This window comes from Lissotriton helveticus, chromosome 8, assembly GCF_964261635.1.
Source record: "Lissotriton helveticus chromosome 8, aLisHel1.1, whole genome shotgun sequence".
Classification (NCBI taxonomy): Eukaryota; Metazoa; Chordata; class Amphibia; order Caudata; family Salamandridae; genus Lissotriton; species Lissotriton helveticus.
The window spans coordinates 1,588,672,723-1,588,690,722 of NC_136069.1; positions in this window are offsets into that span (position 1 = coordinate 1,588,672,723).

Below are 18,000 nucleotides of genomic sequence, written 5' to 3' on the forward strand. Positions count from 1 at the left end.
CAGTGAATTTTAACCCACACCTGAGAGCATGCCAAAGGGCACGCATACCTCAGAACCCGCCACCAACACACGTACTAGGATCTTGAACCCAAGGGAATTGTGGATACTGGTTCACAATAGAAACTGACCCTAAATTCTTAGTTTCTAGTGTCCACATAGCATCCTCATTGGGCATATGGTGTTGGTGACTTGGGCAATGGACACATTTCAGGGGCACCATTAACAAATCCAACTAGTTTAAAAAGCCACTATTTCGGCACCGAAAAAACTGGCACCGGGAATGGATTTATGGATTTAGCATAGAGTGGAGGTTCCCTTTGGGAATCAAACTATAGTAGTACTTTTCAAAGAGCTACTCAACGTTGAAATCTTCCAGTGACCAGGGCAGGGCAGTGGTCGGATCCAGACCATCCACCTGACCCACAGGATCTCAACAAAAACTCAAAAACCTGTTTGTGGGGGAAGGGTCCTCCTGTCCCTTCAAGTGTAATACCTATGATACTACATGTCAAACACTGATGATTGAAGTAGTTCTAGAATTGAAATGAACATCCTTGGCCAATGAGATACCAAGGACCTGGGATGAAGGCCATTAGGTATTCCTTTGGCTTCATAAAGGGCAGCATGAGCTCTCACAATCCCAAGCGTATCAAGTGGAGGTGAGGGTTCACCACTATGCACCAGTGCTGCCTTCGCTCTCAAACATCACAAATGTGATTCTGTTTGTTCGTGTTCAGTCGCCTCAGGCTCACGACTGCAGGGCAATGCCTGGAACTCAAGGCGTCCTCCATGCCGATCTCAGTCACCGGGGCACTGCTCCATGTCAAGGACGCTCCTCTCGTCCTCGGGCAGTCCCATCCCTCAATTCTCAGGGCAGCGAATGGCAGCAGAGCTCTATGTCTCTGGCTTAGTCCCAACCTTGGTAGGAAACAGGAACTTCCAAAGCCCTGCTTACAAATATCCCTTAGTGCTCCAAAGCTCCCTCAGAAATATCAATCAAACAGAATTTAAAAGCACAACATTGTCACTCTTAGGGGTATCAGGGCGCCGACAAATCCTCAACATTGCCAGTGGATGGGCAGTATTGATGACATTATAGGCATGGGTGAGAGCCAAGTTTGATCAAGACGCCATGTTCATAATCTAGTTTCCTAGACAACGCGTGAAAGGCATGTATTGATCCATGGAGGGGAAGGGAAGTACTAAACAATCTGACACGCGGGAAACAGCCTATACAACGAAGTTTAAACATCGACTTACATCTACAACGAAGTCTTAACAACGATCCACGACTTTTCAACGACGCCTCGAACCACGAAGTCTGGAATCACGAATCTTCACCGAAGTCAGGATCCATGTTGACGTGTTGTTTGTATCCAGAAAGAATGTTAGGTACGTCACTTCTTTCTGCCTAACTACACCTTCTCTGCACTTTGATTCGCCAGACTCAGAGTATAACTTCACTCATCTCCGCCCCCCAACTCTTATGTATCTGACACGCATTATACTTGTGTTGTGCATCAGATACCCTGACCCGTGCACAAACTCCGGGGAAGTAGGTGAGTCCAGTTATGGGGGACTGAACAGATATTCTTCAGTCGGTGGACCATCCACCAGGGGTACATGAAGGTGCCTCTGCACCAGATTCAATCACCACCGCCAGATCTCTCCCCGGAACCTGGTGGTGAGACAGAAGTCCATTTTGGGTACCGTCCCTGGCCAGTGGAGCTCTTCTGGTTGGGCAACAAAGAATTGGAGCATTTTCAGTGGACTCAAGAGTCTATCAGGTCAACTCAAGGAAAATGGGAAGAGCACAAGACAGCACCGCTAAACTACAACCACAACTCTGAAAGCCTCGCCTGCCCTGGTCTGTGTTACCTTTACCACAAGTGAAATATGTGCTCTTTCTGCACCTAAACCACATTTCTTCTAAATGTTTGGCAGGCAGCTCAACATTATACTTAGACTTAAAGTATAGCTGGTGAGCCTTGTTTCTGATATTCAGTTGGGCTAGGCTGTTAACGCTGCATGACGAAGGGAACTTTGAAGTCACAGCCCACCTGCTGTGCATTGGCCTTTATTTCATCTGGAGCAAGGTGTGACCGCTGGACCATTGCCAAAACTCCGCAGGACATCCCGCTCATCTTGCTGCGTACACCAGTGTCATTCATCCTGCAGGGGCAAAGCCACCAGAAGTAATCCAATGAATGCATCTGCACTCAACCAATGAATGCCCAAGGAGGCATCTTTTACAGTGCCAGGCAAGTGTTGCAAAGCCACCTCTGGCTTGGGCACAACTTTCTTTTGCTTCACATATTCTATCTGTGACCTGCCTTCGTGAAGGTGACTGCTGCCCCCACACCCGCCTCAAGTCACGTGACTGCGGGACGGCTTGAACCTGCCCTCTCTGCAGCTCCTGCGATAAGTGGCGGTTCTGCAAGAGGGGCGCGTGGGAAAGACCTCACTGGAGATGCATCATTGACCTTGATGCTTGTAATCTCTGGAGGTGGCTTTTCACTAGCCGGCTAATATTTACTTACTCTTATTTCAATGCCCCATGTGCTGATCGATAGCTTTGTCTGGTAAACACAGCAGGCGCGCCTGTTGATGATTGACCAGGACAGGACACAAAGGAAAGTATTGGGGCTCATCCCTAACTTTTATTATGATTTTAACAGAATCTGTGCTTTTACTTATTTATTTATTTATTTATTTTCAGAGTTTTGTATAGCACGAACAGGATCCTTAACCGATATCAGAGGGCTTTACATACATATGAAAAGTGGACAATAGGAAAGAAAACTTCATAAGGCAATTTGTGCAAACTTAGCGAACAGTGCAAGGTAATAAAATGTGATTGTGTGGTCGATTCAGGCAGAGTAATACCAGGGAGAGACCAACAGGCAAACAGAATTTGCAGCGTTTATGTTCAAGTGAATTTAGCCAGGAGGATCGATTTGACTTCTGTTTTGAAGGATGCAGTGGATGAGATAAGTCTAGTTTCTGGAGGGAGAGCATTCCAGATCCTACCCTGTCTCAAGTGCTGTGTCCCAACTCCCGCCAATCAATGGAATCGAGAAAGGAACACAACCTCTTAGGCATCTGCTAATTAGCAATTTGAAAAATACAGAGGGATCCTCGAGCTGATCTGGGATAAACACTACAGAGGAAGAGCTCACCGGTGCAAAATTAAAAAAAGACCAACAGGAAGGAGCACTATGGCTGGTAGGCCGTAAAAAGCAGGTTTGTAATTCACGGGTTTATTCAAAGTGAGGGGTTAGACAAGTTATGGATCACAGAATCATGGATTGCAGATGACAGCACACAATTTTAATGGCAATAGTGCAAATAGACAACAAAAGAAGAAGAAATCACAACTGTCACAGAGGCCAAGGATAAGCTGCCATTTTTAAATAAGCCCTAAAAATGCAAGTGGTTTTATGGTTTGTCTAGACTCCGGAGATCTGTTTATAGTTAATGTGTGTGCTCAAGAAAAATAAAATCAATACTAAAGCTAAATAGATATCCAGCTGTGAGCCTAATCCCTGTTTATTCAGTTAAAAGTCGATGAATCTGCATTGCTTTTAATGCAAGATCTAAATGCGAGTGTGGAATCGACTGAGCCTATCATATCGCTACCCACGTGACAATGCTTAAAACTGAAGAATTTGGGGGCATATTAGCAAGAATTTTGTTTAAATTATCGCCGTTTTAGCGGCAGGAAACTGCTGCTAAAATGGCGATAATGGGCTTGCTAACATGCGTTATAGAATTCCAATAGAAGCCCAGGCTAAATGTGCAGGACATCAAACCTGGGCTTCCATTGGTGATAATTTTAACGAGGTTCTTGCTAATATGCCCCTTTATTCTCAACAACTGCTAGTAGGTCATATAAATAATGAAGCCCCACCTCTGACCTCACCTGTAGTGACCTCCTCACAGCTCTTTTGATTACCCATCCCTGCAGGTCGGACACACAATTCCCTCATCGCCTTTCTTGTACTTTGTAAGGTTGCAAACACTGCCAGATGACGACTCACCTCTCAGGAGGAGACCTCGGAAAGCACTTTTCCTTTATATATTAGAATCAATTATTAATGACAGAAAATTGGAGACCTTTTGCATACTCGATAACACCACTGCATCTAAAGAATTGACGCAAAGGCCTTCCATTGACCTTGAGGTGACCTTCCTTGGGAATTACAAGAGGAAGCATGGAGTTGTATACATCAGCCAAGAAAACAAGATGTCAAACATAAAGCTAGTGAACAAGTAATGTGTCCCCGGTCTAGTAGAAAGAAAAAGGTGAAAGACAATTGCTCCTAAATGATAAGTTAATGGATACATTATGTTTCTGTTTCTGATTTGTGGAGCTCATGGCTGCCCAGCAAGCTGTTCCAGTGCTATGAAGCCGCCCAGGAGCAAAGCTTCAAAAAATGCATGGGTGACTTCAACTGCTTCTTGAAAGTAACTTGGTTGGACTCTGGTGGAGACTCTAGATTTTAGGAACATAGGCCTGCAGAGCTTGCAGGACTGGAGGGCCTGAGAGGGGATATATGGCTGAAGCCGGTGCTTGAGATAGTGTGGGCCTGTGTTTGTAAAGGCACGGTATGCAAAGCAGAGAGCCTCAAATTTAATACGTCCATAAACCGGCGACCAATGCGGGTCTTCGAGATGGAAGGAAATGGAATGATACTTTGCTCCATGCATAAAAAGGCAGGCAGCAGCATTTTGTGTTTTTTGAAGAACTCCCTGAAGCATCTGTGATACCCGCATACAAAACAATTCCGTACTCCTGGCGAGAAGTGACAATGTCCTGGACCACGCTGTTTTGGGTGGCGGGTGGAAGGAACCATACCATGCTCTTGAGACACCTCAAAAGACCAAAGCAGCATTCTGTGAGTCTTGATTTGATGTCCATGCCTAGATTATGATCCAGCCAGAAGCCCAGATTTCCACTATGAGCTTAGGGGATGGAAAAGGGCCCCATGTGTCTGGTCCCCACGTAGTGGACCATCAGTTGGGTTGGTTCCCCACCCCCATCACTTCGGTCTTGCCACCATTCAACTTCAAACAATGAAGGGGCATCCAATCAGCAACAGCAGTTAGGCAATCTCAACTGAGAAGGTCTGTCTCCAGAATCTTGCGTGGGTGAGATGACGAGCTGAGTGTCGTCGGCAAAAGAGAGCCAAGTGAAGGCATCCACACGCAAACCATGCCGCTTTGTGTTTAAGAGACGCACTGCACCAGGAGCTATCCCACAAGTACGTGTCAAGGCTGAGGGAATTCCAGAACAAGGGAAGCTTCTCTCTGGAATGAGTTAACTGACTGAATGACTTAACCCCATGAACTGGAGCCTGCGGCACTATTTTTTCCACCTTTCCTCACTTTGTACTCTGTACCTGAAACTGCTGTTAGTTTCTAGTGTCCTTCCTCTTCTTTTCCCTGTTGTCTTGAATAGCTGCAACATTTATTGAATGCAGTTGAATTATAAGTAAATCGATATTCATGAAGGGACAGTGTAAGTAATCTTTGCTCACTTTTCTGAGTAAAGCAGTCCCACGGTTGCATTTACATTGTTCCACTTAAAAAAACAGTCAAACTCACTAGTTATGGTTAGCAATGCTACTGTAACTTTAATCAAAGCAATAGTTACAACCTCAGATGCAACGTCACTCATGACATGACACATAGCACCTGCAATGATGTCGTTCACAACATTATATGTCACCTCACCACTGAAACCAATCTGGCACCAACAGGTGTGGGCTGGGCAAAGGCTCTGCCCGGTGTCAATCCCTAGTACGGACATAAACCACTTTTCACACTCTTCAAAGTGCCCAGCACGATTTAAGTGCAGGGTAAGACCAAAGGCCTAGCTTTGTGCCCAGCCCAGTGTGGACAAAACCTATGGGGTACCACCTTTGCCCCAGCATGGCGAGAATTGAGCACAGCCCCTGTGTGAACTCTGGCCCATTTACAATGACAAACTAGTCTTTTACACCTGCATCACTTTCCTCAAACTCCAAGAGCAGGTGGAAAGACAGACTTTGAGGCATATTTACAAGCCGCTATCACCACCAGAGCGTCACTTTTTATGATGCTCCGGTGGCACAGTAGCATTCCCCATATTTACAAGGTGGCGCTAAGCCACTTAACTTGGCTCAATCAATCAATCAATCAATACATTTTTAAAGCGCACTACTTACCCGTGAGGGTCTCAAGGCACTGGGGAGGGGAATGCTGCTACTGCTCGAAAAGCCAGGTCTTGAGGAGTCTTCTGAAGGTCAGCAGGCCTTGGGTCTGCCGTAGGTGGATGAGCGTGACCTTGTAAATATGCCTCTTTCCGCCGCAGCACTTTGCAGCAAAGGGGTGTGCAATGGGTGTTGCTATGGGCTTACCACCACAACACCCATTCCTTTTTTACATTGCCCCAGATTTACAAGGCTGAGGCTGCGCCAAAAACTAAGGCCATTGAATAACTAGTCTTAGAATGGCGATACAAGGGGAAATTATTAATGTCTGATTGTTTTTTGCTCTTTCCGTGTATGCTGCATTCGGCAGCACACATAGAAAGAGAAAATCACCATTATTGATTGTTTATGTGCAGGAAGGTATTCAGGTAATCAGACAATTAGAAAGACAGGTGTATATTGACAGACAGAGAGATGCTGCTTCAGCTACGAGCATCTCTTCTTTTTCTCTACATAAATCTAGTCCTGATAGAAACAGTTGAGCAGCCTTGTTCTATTTAACATCACATACCAGAGCCGTAAGTGTGAACACTGCATCAGATGTGCCAAGAGCGGCGTTGGAAGAAGCGGGGTTCACACTGTGCACGCCGCGCTGCCATCCGCACACATTTGCATCTCTTTAGGCTCTGCATTTTCACTCATCTGAGCACGGCACTGTAAACACTGTGGGTGTTTAAAGGTTGTGAACAAATCAGTGCATCCAGGCTGCTTGCTTATCATAAACAATGTTTACGTTAGGCTGGTAGTGTGGGGGAGCAGTCATGAGTCATCTATCCAGCACTGTAAATGTACCTGAAAGATCACCAAATCTCAAGCATGAAACACATGCAAAGGTCTGGCAAGGCTTTAATTTAGATGAAAAAAACTGGAGGGTGGGGTGGGTCTCCTAAAGGGGCGTGGCCTATGTAATTAAGGGTGTGGCCTAAAATTACATAAGCTAAAAATCTGTGCTTAACATAATGTGACTGGTATTTTGCAGTTTCTGTCTCTACATCCAGATATATAATACAACAAGTAACATAAAACATACAATAAACCAGGACTATTGGCTTTGTCAATGGTTGTTAGTTGCATAAGCCACATAAGCAACAGCTATGGCTTCTTTGTATATAATATTGAAAATGCTTCAGTTCTGAAATGATAACACTCTGAAAGAACCGTAACGAGTCTCTTTGAAGTTACATCAAAGTCAGTGACGGGTGGTTCTGCTGCAGAGTTAAGATTTTTTTTCACCCTGAGGGTGAGGGCAAAAATGGAGAGCCAACAGGGACCTGCCTCAGCACCTGCTTTTCAGAACTGCTGATGATAAGCACTGGCAGGACCCAGCCCACTTGAAGCCCTGCGTTCAAGGATGAAGCAGGTGCAGTAGCACCAGAGCCCACTGCACCCCAGTTGTGACTGTCTTTTACTACCCAATCAATGAGACAGGATCCATTTTGCTTGCTCAGAATAGTGCCTGTGGCACACTTGATGCAAAACTGGTGAGACACCCCCTTATAAAGAAGACTGACAATCACGATCGGTTGTAGGCACTCTCTTAACAAAGGAAGGCTGCACAGAACAGAGAGAGTGATGCCTTTCTGTCTCACTAAGACTACTTGGTCTTGGCGGCAGTCATTGTCATCAGGACCACTTCCTGCTTCCTCCTGGACTGAGGCTGTTCGAGAAAGTCTACAGTCACCTCGACCTGTGGTGTGGTCAGTATGTGCATTACTGGGCGGGAGCCACCCTCGTGGACAAATGTCCACCGCCAGACCCCTGGTAACCCTTGTGCACCGTCAAACCAGGTGAGATATAAAGTGAAGTGGAAAAACAGGGAAAGAGACAAATATATGTTTACGTTTTGCAGCTGTCGATACCAACAGATGAAATCTCCTCTTTAACCCCTTCCATGCTGCCATCGGGCATTGGCGGACGGCAGCACTACCTCGCTGGTGCTGCTGTCAGCCAATGGCCGACGCGACCGTGCCCGTTTTTTAAAATGGCCGCACTGCCGCGAAATCGCGGAAGCAGCCAACGGGCTAAACTGCATACATGTAGGGCCAGATTTGCTAACATTTTGGATTGGGTTTACCCACTCATTTTGAAGCAGCCCTTAAGCAAAATGTATGTCGGGATTTACTAAGCCACGCAAAGCCCGACTTGAGTTGCATATATAGCTTAGTAAAAAAGTAACGCAAAGCAGTGCATGTCTTGCAACGGGGAGGCATTCCATGGCTGGAGCATGGGCATTTCTATACATTAACCCATGGATTTTGAAGCAAACCCAGATTTACTAAAGTCTATAAACCTAGGTTTGTTCCAAAATGGGGGGGGGACTACCCGAGGATGGTGTAAAGAGAAAAAATATTTTTATTTCTCCTAGTTACTTTCTTTTTCTGTGTGATGCATTTTGCATCACACATAGAATGAGTAAATTGCTTTTTAGGGGGGTTTTTTAGCAGGAAAGTTAACCTTCCTTGAAAAAAACAAAATCCTGCTTTTAACACAGACACCCTTGCACCATTTTTGCAAATACGGCACATCCCTGCGTATTGAAATTGTCAGAGCGCGGCATTGACGAATTTGGCATAACACCATGCTCTGAAATTTTCTTGTAAATATCCCCCACATTGAGACCATTCTTCCAGGATATCTACCTGTCCACATTCTGACCTCGAACCAAAGTAGGACACGACCCTGCTCTATATATATCCTATTAAAGCAGAAGACCGATCGCTTGCTTGCAATGCTGCCCACCTCAATGACTTACCCCAGATTTTGTCTAGTGCCTCATCATGTGGAGTGGTGTGGCTCACTGGTTAGAGGCGGCCCGGGACCAGGGTTCAATTCCCGACGCGGCAGGGTCGTGGACCAGGGTCAGCGGACTCGATAATTCTCGCCTCGGTGCCTACTCTAACCAGGGATCACACTCGGCAACTCTGGGCATTAGCTTGCCTTATCTCCACAACGGCCCCCCACATACGCCTGATGCCTGGTTTCAGCTTGGAGAAACCCAGTAGGGACCATCTCACAGGGAAAGCCAGGACGGGTTCCCCAGCGGTCTACAGCGCAGAGATACTCCTTCGGGAGTCGATTCTAGCGCTTTAAAAACCCTCAATTAATTAATTAATTAATTAATCATCTGGCAGTCAGTAGATCAGACAAAATGTGCATGCGTGTGGGATGATATGTGTGTTCTTCTACGTGTGTTCTTCGCAGGTTCCCACAGTCTTGGAGATCTCTACAGATATGATTGACTTGGGCTGGGCTGGGAATGGCTGAGGCGTTGCACAGTGTAACAACACTTACTGGAAGTAATGCAAGGGAAGCGCACCTCAAGCTTGTGTAAGATCAGATTGGGTCAAAAAGTATAATATTCAAAGTCAGTTAATCTCAAAGTATCATTTTGGAGTTGGTGCCACTCAGGATAAATTTGCACCCTACTACCTAGATGCTAAAGTCCACAGGTCCTGCCAAAGCATTTACCGTGAGGCACAATATTTTTGTACAGATATCCCGGCACTCAAAAGTAACTTTTCTTATCTATATTTGAAAGCTATTCAATTGAATTGTGATGTTTTAAATATATCTTTGAATTAAACATCATTCAATTTTGAGAACCTAAACTTGTTTACTGCCAGTGATATTTGGAGAATATACAAAGTATTTTGCTTTGATCAAATATAGATAAGAAAAGTTACTTTTGAGTGCCGGGATATCTGTACATAAAAAGCGTTGCACAGTGTGTTGTCTGCTACATAAGTTCATTTTTGACGCCAAGAGCGGTCCCCGTGAGCTTTGAGGAGTGGCTTCTGACTGAGAGTGTTGAACCACGAATTGCTCCACTTCTGAGTACTGATATCAAAGGGGCCCACTCATAAAGGCGTGTAATACTCCTGCTGTACAATTTATGCATACTCTTACATGCCTTTGGGAATTGCCCCTAAAATATCTGAAATGGCAATAAAATAGGACAAATGAGAGAATATTCATATTGAATTTGAACAAGTTGAAAAGATTGTGCTCTTTTTACTTCTAGGGAGTTGAACGTTTCAGGGCCGATTCACAAAAGCATGGAAGAGCATACAGTAAAAGAGTAAGGGCCAGATGCATCAACATTCCTTTTACAATTTCTAAATTGCGATTTTTAAGGAATCGCTATTTAGAAATCGCAAAATGTAGAAATTCGCTTTTTTAGCGATTTCTTAAAATTCCTTCATTGTGATTAGCAAATTGCTAATCGCAAATTGAGAATAATTTCAAGGGTGCAGGGGTGTCTCAAGAACACCCTGCTGCACCCCTGAAAATGACATGTGTGTGCATATCGCGCACATACAAAGTGCATTTGTAAAAGAAATGGCAAATTACCACCAACTACAAGTTGGTGGTAATTTGCGATTTCTTAGCCTAAATTCGCAATTTTTCAATGGTTGATACATTGCATTTAAGAAATCGCAATTTGCGATTTCTTAAATGCTTACGCAATATTAAGGAATCGCAAAATTTGCGATTCCTTAATATTGCGAGGCTTTTTGCATGATACATACCAGTTCCCGTTTTTTTGTCGCAAACGCTGCTATTTTGCGATTCGCAGCGTTTGCGACAAAAAAACTCTTGATACATCTGCCCCTAATTCTTTAGTAGTGCCTCCCATACTTATAAAAGAGTTTATGAGTTAGCCTCTAAATGTCTAGCCTTATGTTTGGAAAAGCACAAGAAGCTATTTCTTCCAGACCACAACATGATCCAGTGACAGGTGATGGCCCTCTAAGGAAAATCAAAATTAGACCACCTTATAGTGGTGGGGTTAAAAAATATAATAGTGCCCTGGTCTGCTACTGGTAAACATTTCTAAAAAAAAGAGAGCGACCAAAGACAGCGGAGTTCCCAGGAGGGGCTTCCTCTTTTGCTGGAGGATATTGCAAGTACTACCTGGGTGGGGAGTGGTAAGGGGTTTAGTTAATGTCTGTGCAGCAGCACCGGGGCCCAGAGACCTAAGGGACCGACTGAACCCTGATAATTGCTGTATTTTACAATACAACAGTTATCAAATAGGCCATTTTGCTTGCTTGCATCTTAGCTCATGCATAATTGATACAATATTGGGCGGGGGCGTTTCATACATAAGGCGCATTTTACTTTTGCAATTAAAAGGTGAACCCGGTGCAAACAAGGAAAATGTGCTGTATTAGGATGAATTTGCTGCCCCTAGGCAAGAAACGGAGCAGCTGCTTTGAAGTCGCTCTGTGTTTCACTGTGCAGACGGCAATCCGACTGCACGTTTAAGAGGGGAGAGAGCTCCCCTTGGAGGCGGGAGCAGTGAGTGACTTCACGGGCCTGCAAGGGGATGTCTGGGGATCCAGAGTACCACATTTTCTCATCTTCAGAGGGCTTCTATCAGGGGGCTCACTGACATCAGGCCACCTTTTAGGTGGCGCACTTGCCGTGCACCTCCTGACAACTTCTTTGCCTCTGTACCTGCATCTATAATACGGCGCGGACACAAACGCAACGGGATTCCCTCATTTACATGGGGCCGCGCCCCAATGCAAATGAGGGAACGCCCTTTGATGTTAGCGCTTGTCCTCCCAGTGCGCCAGCACTATCGATATTACAGAAGGGAACGCTCAAACGCCAGCGGCCCCTTCTGTAATACCAAAGTGCCCCAGGGGCACGTAAAGCAGATGCAAACACATGTCACACCCCTGGGGCACCTCTGTAACCCTGGTGTGTACTTCATCGAAAGCCTCTACCCCAGCAGTATCTGTAAATCTGGCATATCCTGGAATATCTGTGAATCTGGCATATCCTGGAATATCTGCGAATTTGGCCTATCCTGGAATATCTGTGAATCTGGCCTATCCTGGAATATATGTGAATCTGGCATATCCTGGAATATATGTGAATCTGGCATATCCTGGAATATATGTTAATCTGGCCTATCCTGGAATATATGTGAATCTGGCATATCCTGGAATATCTGTGAATCTGGCATATCCTGGAATATATGTGAATCTGGCCTATCCTGGAATATATGTGAATCTGGCATATCCTGGAATATATGTGAATCTGGCATATCTTGGAATATATGTGAATCTGGCATATCCTGGAAAATCTGTGAATCTGGCATATCCTGGAATATCTGTGAATCTGGCATATCCTGGAATATCTGTAAATCTGGCATATCCTGGAATATCTGTGAATCTGGCATATCCTGGAATATCTGTGAATCTGGCCTATCCTGGCATATATGTGAATCTGGCATATCCTGGAATATCTGTGAATCTGGCATATCCTGGCATATATGTGAATCTGGCATGTCCTGGAATATATGTGAATCTGGCATATCCTGGAATATCTCTGAATCTGGCATATCCTGGAATATCTGTGAATCTGGCATATCCTGGAATATCTGTGAATCTGGCATATCCTGGCATATATGTGAATCTGGCATGGCCTTGAATATATGTGAATCTGGCATATCTTGGAATATCTGTGAATCTGACATATCTTGGAATATCTGTGAATCTGGCATATCCTGGAATATCTGTAAATCTGGCATATCCTGGAATATCTGTGAATCTGGCATATCCTGGAATATCTGTGAATCTGGCCTATCCTGGCATATATGTGAATCTGGCATGTCCTGGAATATCTGTGAATCTGGCATATCCTGGAATATCTGTGAATCTGGCATATCTTGGAATATCTGTGAATCTGGCATATCCTGGAAAATCTGTGAATCTGGCATATCCTGGAATATCTGTGAATCTGGCATATCCTGGAATATCTGTGAATCTGGCATATCCTGGAATATCTGTGAATCTGGCATATCTTGGAATATCTGTGAATCTGGCATATCCTGGAAAATCTGTGAATCTGGCATATCCTGGAATATCTCGTAGGGGTGGGCGTAGTTCGCGAAGTAGCGCTACGCGAAGCTACGCGAAGTGCACTTCGCACTACGCGAACTTCACGTAGCACTACGTGAGCTGCGTAGTAGCATGTTCGCACTGTGCAAGATGCGTTTTCAATGATTGCACAGTGCGGACAAGCATCCGGCACTGTGCAAGCATTGAAAACGCATCTTGCACAGTGCGAGCTGTAGTTTTCTGCTGCTCGAGGAGATTATTACTCGAGCGGCAGCTTTCTCAACGCGAACGGGTAGTTTCTCATTGAGAGCGGTCGCGAGCATGCGCAACCACTCACAATGAGAAACCTGACCTCCTCGCGTTGAGAATCTCGCCGGGATGTCATTTTGCTTGCTCGCGGTCGCGAACATGACGTTCAGGACCGCGAACAAGCAAAAAATGAGCACTGCACTACGCTACGCTGCACTACGCATGTTCGCACTGTGCTACGTGCCGCTCGCGTAGTGCGAAGTTGCAAAAACTTTGCAAACTCCGCGAGCGGAGCGTAGTGCTTCGCCCTGGCCTAAATATCTGTGAATCTGGCATATCCTGGAATATCTGTAAATCTGGCATATCCTGGAATATCTGTGAATCTGGCATATCCTGGAATATCTGTGAATCTGGCCTATCCTGGCATATATGTGAATCTGGCATGTCCTGGAATATCTGTGAATCTGGCATATCCTGGCATATATGTGAATCTGGCATGTCCTGGAATATATGTGAATCTGGCATATCCTGGAATATCTGTGAATCTAGCATATCCTGGAATATCTGTGAATCTGGCATATCCCGGAATATCTGTGAATCTGGCATATCCTGGCATATATGTGAATCTGGCATATCCTGGAATATCTGTGAATCTGGCGTATCCTGGAATATATGTGAATCTGGCATATCCTGGAATATCTGTGAATCTAGCATATCCTGGAATATCTGTGAATCTGGCATATCCTGGAATATCTGTGAATCTGGCATATCCTGGCATATATGTGAATCTGGCATGGCCTGGAATATATGTGAATCTGGCATGTTCTGGAATATCTGTGAATCTGGCATATCCTGGAATATCTGTGAATCTGGCATATCCTGGAATATCTGTAAATCTGGCATATCCTGGAATATCTGTGAATCTGGCATATCCTGGAATATATGTGAATCTGGCATATCCTGGAATATCTGTGAATCTAGCATATCCTGGAATATCTGTGAATCTGGCATATCCTGGAATATCTGTGAATCTGGCATATCCTGGCATATATGTGAATCTGGCATGGCCTGGAATATATGTGGATCTGGCATATCCTGGAATATCTGTGAATCTAGCATATCCTGGAATATCTGTAAATCTGGCATATCATGGAATATCTGTGAATCTGGCATATCCTGGAATATCTGTGAATCTGGCATATCCTGGAATATCTGTGAATCTGGCCTATCCTGGCATATATGTGAATCTGGCATGTCCTGGAATATCTGTGAATCTGGCATATTCTGGAAAATCTCTCTACTCAAAAACCTTTCTTCATGTGCACCTGTTTGTACCTGTCAGCCTCCTACTAAATCGGCCTGCGCAGCCCTCCATAGAGTCCCCCACCACCCTCTCCCATAGGTCACTGTGATAACGTGGCCTCTAAAAGGGTTGTTAGCCTGCAATGCCCATTGCACCACTTACAAATATGTTCTATTTCAGTCTAATAAATAGCCTGCGCCTCCAGCATGCATTACTTTGAGAAGATGGCGGCCCCAGCACTGGGAAACAGGCCTTCGCCTTATCTCCCAGCACATATTGCCTTTTCTGCATAATGTCACACAGCGCTCCCGAGCAGGAGCCGGGCACAAAGGCTGCCGGCGCCGCTCATCTCCAGGGCAGGCACGCGGCGCTGCTGTCACCGGGCCTGTACACTTTATTAAAGTGTCACTCATAAACACCGGAATGTATTCATCATCTTTTCATCGCCCTGCTCTGAAGTCGGCGCAGTCAGTGTCACTCAACCCGTCTCGCGGCCCTGACGGCTGCGGCGCTTCCGGCCGTCTGGTCAGCCCGGGGGGTTAACACCGCGCGCGCAGCGGCGAACCACCGAGGTGCAAAAACAGCGCATGGCTGGCCAGTGCAGGGCTCCCAAGGTCGGCAGGAATCAAAGGCAGACTCCGGCCTCGAAGGCCCCGCAGCACACTTACCCTATCAGCAATGTCGATAAAAAAACAAAGATGAGGGAATCAGTCTATTTGAGTGAAGTTTTGGGTCAACGATGGTGATAGTCTGTGAAGACGTCAAACTTACTGGTAGTAGCAAGATATACTTTCCCGCACAATTCTATGTGAGAAGCGAAGTATTATTTCCCAGAGATGTATGTAAGACTCGAGGCATGTTTCCCAAAAGATTTATATTTTATTTATATTTTATGAGAGTCGAGGAATATTGCCCCAAATATTTTATGTTTTATGTGAGAGAAATGTACATTTTATGTGAGAGGCGAGGTATGTTTGCCAAAGATTTATATTTTATGTGAGCGGTGAGGTATATTTCCCAAAGATTTTTTATTTTTGCGAGAGACGATGTGTTTCCGAAAGACTTTTTTATTTTATGTGAGAGGGGACGTATAATTGCCAGAGTTATAACTGATAATTTATGTGGGTCGATGTATATTTCCCAAAGATTTTTATTTTTTGTGAGAGACGAGCTATGTTTCCGAAAGACTTTTATATTTAAAGTGAGAGACGACGTATATGTCCAAAAGACTTTTTGAAAAAAGCAGCGAAAGCACCTCCCCATCCAAATTAAGTGGTCAACCAGATTAATTTAAAAAGTAAATTGTTATTGTGCGGGTATCTGAGGGGCAATTGTTAAGGTGAGGGGCATTTGAGAAGCGATTGTTATTGTGGGGGTCATGCTGAGAATGGGCTCTCATTCCACTGCTAAGAAATGGATTCCTTCTGCATCTCTGGATCCATAGCTCCAAATACCCCAGGTCCCAATTATGAATAATGTCCTGTTCCCTGCTCCAAAGCTGCCATCTCTGCTGAAGTACCAGCATTAAGACTGAAATGGGTTTTCCACCCTGTATTTATCATCGCTGCTTGCATCCTGGCCATCTGCTCTGTACATGTGAGCGCTAAAAGTCATCTTCATGCTCTGCTTATGATATGAGTTTGATGGAAAATTCTGTTTACATCAGACAGCCGGTAAAGCATGCTATTAACGAAAAGTTTTTTCTAAAAGCTAAAAGTTTTCTGTTGTGCACAGAAAATACCTATCTGGCTGTTCTGCTACATCCAGAATCCATGTTTTCTGCAGGCTTCTCTGACCTTTCTTTACCCTAAGAGTCAAGTAACTTCACAGCCATCCTATAGCCTGGGTCGTTTTTATCAGCGCCCGTGCAAAGACCCCAAGACAGAGGAGCAGTTTTCAAGACCCCTTGTCCACCGGCAGCAGTTGCTACACTTGGTAACCACTAAGTGATGTCAATGTCCAAAGGACACAAACATGAACGCAGCGCCTTCGGCGGGCCAGCTATTTGTCTCCCTCCCCCCCAGCACCTTGAGACGAATATGGCATGTTAGTCCGCATGCGCTTACAACGTATGCCATTATAATGCGCCAGTTACAACGACCGCATCGTTACATCGCATACCTTTACAACTCAAGTCAGAGCAACGACTTGCTGTAGGGGGTGCCGGATGTTGGATTAGTATAATTTACTATTCAAACTCCTGTCTGTGCAGCAGTACGGAAGGGGTTGGATTTTAAATTCAACACCATCTGCCCCCTACTACGCAAGTCATTGTTCCGCCATGCGTTGTAATGGTATGCAATGTTACAACGCAGTCGATGTAACGACCGCGTTGTAATGGCATGCATTGTCTCGCATGTGTGGTAAACGCTGTTTACCCTTGAGACACTTACAGGTGAGTAGTGGTGCTTTCCAAGTCATCTGGTTGAATGAACGGCCATGGCCGGTCAAATGGTGGTTTTTCACCACACTTGCTATTTGTGAACCAAACAAACAGAATATAATTTATGTACCAGCAGTTTTATTCTGATATTTTTTTAATTTGCCAAAAAAAACATGAATTTCTCGTAGTCAGAGTATAGATTGGTGCATGGAGTGAAAGTGAAGCAGCGTTGAACCTTCCATGTTTTGCAATAGTTCACTCAACATTTACGCATCAACAGCCACCGATGAGCAAACTCCCCCCACAGTGTTATTTGGGAAGCAAAGTCAGAGCCATCTAGGTGCACATCCACAAGTGTTACTACCCAACCCTGGTTCAACACTTACCACCAAGCTCCCTTGATATGACCGCAGTGAACGCGTGTCTCCAGTGCTTAATTTGTAAAAGAATAAGTGCCAGTCCAAAAGTTTTGTTCAGAAGGCCAAGGACGGAATTATAGAATGTCAGGGGTGGCGAATACCAGGCTGCATGGTGTTGATTCCATCTCTTCCCTCTTTAATCCACCACCAGATCTTCCTTCCTCGTTTATGTCAACCTTCCAAGATGTTTTCTTCCTTTGCCACTGTTTTTCCATCTTTCTCTTCCTCCATCTCCCCCTCTCTGTGTTTTTCTGCTTCTTGCTTTGGTCAAAGTCCAATGAAGAAAAATAAGTTCCCAAAAAATGGAGGTCGGTGGACCCTACCTGCAACCACTGGCTTAAATTAAGGGCGTAATTTGTAATAAAAAAAATAGTGGCAGGGCCCTTGTCAGGAGAACACTACAGCTTGCACCATCCATTGCCCCTGACAGTGCTGCCAATGACAGTGCCAACACAACAACTAACCATCACAATTCAGAGTATTCCAGGCCCATAACGCTGTAAGAATGACTTGGAATGCAGCCGTTAGTCATTGTAAA